At 39.5% G+C, this 3,461-nt stretch overlaps 1 long non-coding RNA gene across 1 annotated transcript in view; it reads left to right on the top strand.

Annotated features, from left to right (window-relative positions):
• The window catches only part of LOC106867352 (uncharacterized), a 46,071-nt gene that overhangs the window by 38,064 nt on the left and 4,546 nt on the right, over window positions 1-3,461 (top strand). Inside the window, exons 3-4 of the long non-coding RNA XR_001409124.2 lie at window positions 2,620-2,670; window positions 2,908-3,303. This is a non-coding gene — a long non-coding RNA (uncharacterized LOC106867352). The remainder of the gene's footprint in view (window positions 1-2,619; window positions 2,671-2,907; window positions 3,304-3,461) is intronic.

The raw sequence follows: 3,461 nt of genomic DNA, 5'->3' as shown, positions 1-3,461 counted from the left end.
AACCATTATGCCACATGTCTTTGTGGTCGTTTCAATTATTTCTTAACCCTTCGCACCAACCGGAAATCGATACCAGTTTTCGTCGGTTTGGTTTCAGCTAGAAACTTTACTCTACCCCGTTCTTTCTTTCTTTTTTTTTTACACTGCTGCTCAAAAGACTGAAAAAAACAAAAAAACAGCAACATACACAAAAGCAAGTGGGACTGCTTTGATAAATCGATAATTGATTGATAATCAATAGATTTGACAACCAAGATCATGTTTCTTTCAAAAGAAACTAACAAAATAACTGCCAGCCTTTACCATTTTCTGGATCTCAGCTACAAGAATTACGATACCATCGATAATAATAGAGGTAAGAGAAGTATTGTAAGAATGTATTGTAGTTCGAAATCATTAGGTAACCAATTATTATATTAATTTAATCGTAGTTTGTGGCTTTTTTAGGGTAATTTTATTTTCACAACAGCTGGAATCTTTTGTTGATGAAAAAATACAATGGCCTCAGATGAATACGTCTTAACAATTCGAACCCATGTCAATTCTGTAAAATATCGGGGAATGCAACAGCTGTAACAAGTCAATGTGTGATGTTAAGAAAAACGAATCTACTGTGGAAACGTTGTGCTTTCATAGTTCCCATGCGAGAAAACTCGTTGTTGAATGGACTCACACACACACACGCACACATGCATACACTCACGCACACACACACACACATTGTCTGTGCGTGTGTTTGAAACCTGCTAATGTGCATTGAAATAGTCTTTCTGTTGTGCTATGATATTTGAAGAGAGCGTGAAAAAAGAAAGTATGACAAGAAGGGGTTGTGCAATGAAGCGGAACAATACGCTTGAATGAACCAACCTTATAACAAGCAAACATTTGCTGAGATAATCTATTTATATTTATGTACATACAACCTTTTTTTTTTTTCAAGATCTCGGAAGTCAATCATGAACAACGGGAGCGAGAGAACGGGGAGGGGCGGAGAGGCTGCTTTTCATCGAGTTTGAACACCTTGTAGGAATTCTCACGCGTCGATTATGTATTGCAATGAAAAACACAAATCTTGCCCCGGTGATACTAACGACCAATTTTATTATTTACCAGGAACAATTGTTGCAAGCAAAATTAAACGCCGATACTTTTTTTCTTTATATATCTCAGTCCACACCTAACACTGCCAACCTCATTTCTTAACTGCAACTCCTTAGCTAAACAGATTTCACCAACTTCTTGACTCCGCTTCAATCAAGAGACCCCCCCCCCAGTCAACAACACTCCTATATCTCTAAAAGTTAACACTGTTTTTTTTCCCACCGGTTTTCTCCATTCTCTTCGTACAAAACAACAAACAGGATATCTCTCTTCTTTACCACCATGAATCCATTTGTTAATACCTTCAGCTGCTTAAAAAAACCAACAAATTCTTTGATTTCTTTCTACCACTTCGCTCATTCGCGAGTGATATCTTGGAGGTCAGCTATCAGCAGCGGACTCTGAACCCCATTGATTCTTAAACCATTCCCCGTCTCAAGCTGTCACAGGAATCCTGCAGCCACGTACCTCATTGGCCACACAATTAGCGAATGGAGTATGCTTTCATTCTCCATAATTCTTATCCCTTCGGAGTTTCTATAGAAAGATAATGATGAGCGATGCAGCCTGAAGTCCTGGGCAGCGGCCCGGAGACCTCACGGGCCTAATTCTACTATATATATGAAGTGGCGTGTTGTCAATGAATACTATAGGGCCCCGTGATGGGGAGGCTTTTTTACTGCTGAAAAACAGCCTTGGTCATGAGTCGCAATGGCCACCAGTCGTGAGTGTGTCGCTCTCCTCATGAACCAAATTATCACCCGGCAATGACTCTTGTGTAGACCACTCTTTCACCTTTCACCGAGTGATAGTAGTGGATCTCCGTCGGTTTCGACGATTAACATGCTGTTGTTCGAGCAACTGAATTAACGTACAACTGGCTGAGTATTCCGCATACATTTGTGATATTAACGTAATTCTCGGGCAGAATCAGCGTGAGACAAGGCCATACCGTTTGAACAACAGGTACAATTCACCTGACAGGATTCTTTACAGTTTTCATCGACCCAATTTCACTCACAAGGAATAGATAAACTCGAGGTTAAAGACAATGACATTCGCCCAAGATACCAAAGCAACGGGATCGAATCCAGGACCATGCGGCTGCAAAATAAACTTTCTAACCATATTATGCCAACCCTAGTGAGTACAGGTGATAGAAAACCAAATTCACCTTTTTCGTTGATTCATAAACAATCGATAAAATGCTGATTAGATCGAAGTTGTTCCAATATCTAGAAAACTCAGAATCGTTAGCAGGCCGGGCGAAATGCTTGGCGGTATTTCGTGTCTTTACATTCTGAGTTCAAATTCTGCCGAAGTCTACTTTGCCTTTCATTCTTTGGGGATGGATAAATAAGTTCCAGTTCCGTACTGGGATCGATCTAATCGACTGCCCCCCCCCCACGCTCCTCCAAAATTTCGGGCCTTGTGCCTAAAGTAGAAAAGAATATCTAGAAAACTCAATTTCCTCGACCTTGGCATATTACCGGTACTTATTTTATATTTTTTTTCCAGTGGGATGAAAGACAAAATTTACCCCCCGCCGGGCAGCTTCAACTCAAAAAGGTAGGATGCAGTAAATAGAGCAAAACATTTAATTTGCGCATTTCACTAATTAACCTTGTTTTTACATTCTTAATCCAGAACTTCAATGCATTCTTTCTTCTTTCATTGTACTCTGAATGTACTCTTTTGACTTTCATTGCAGTCTTTCTCTCTCGTCCAACAAATTGTAGTCCGAGTACTGTATATTATAAGATCATCATCGTTATTATTATTATTGTTATTATTATTATTACTAAGGCGGTGAGCTGGACAAAGTGCTTAGTGGTATTTCGCCCGTTGCTACGTTCGGGGTTCAAATTCTACCGATGTCGATTTTGCCTTTCATCCTTTCGGAGTCAATAAATTAAATACCAATGAAACACTGGGGACGATGTAATCGACTGGTCGCCTCCCATCAAATTTCGTCTGTCTCTACATTCTGAGTTCACATTCCGCCGAGGACATCTTTGCCTTTCATCCTTGCGGGGTTGACAAGTACCATTTGAGTACTGGGTGTCGACCTTTCCCACAAAATTCCAGGCTTTGGGACTCTACGAGACGGAATTATCATTATTATTCTTCACTGACCGCGTATTTCAACGATAATTTCTTTAAACCTCAATTCCATAAAATCCGGCATATGCAATTATAAAGGTAAGATATCAATTTTCATCTGTATTCTATTTTTTTTTTTTTTTGTTACTAGACATGTATGAGTTTAAAATGAACATGATTGCAAGTAAATTAATATGGAAATAGAAAAAAAGTTATGACGCTAGTCGTCCGCTTTCCATGCTAACATGGGTTGGACG

The sequence above is a fragment of the Octopus bimaculoides genome, chromosome 3, assembly GCF_001194135.2.
Source record: "Octopus bimaculoides isolate UCB-OBI-ISO-001 chromosome 3, ASM119413v2, whole genome shotgun sequence".
NCBI lineage: Eukaryota > Metazoa > Mollusca > Cephalopoda > Octopoda > Octopodidae > Octopus > Octopus bimaculoides.
Note: the sequence above shows the minus strand (reverse complement) of the source record. Positions and strands in the feature narration are given on the sequence as shown.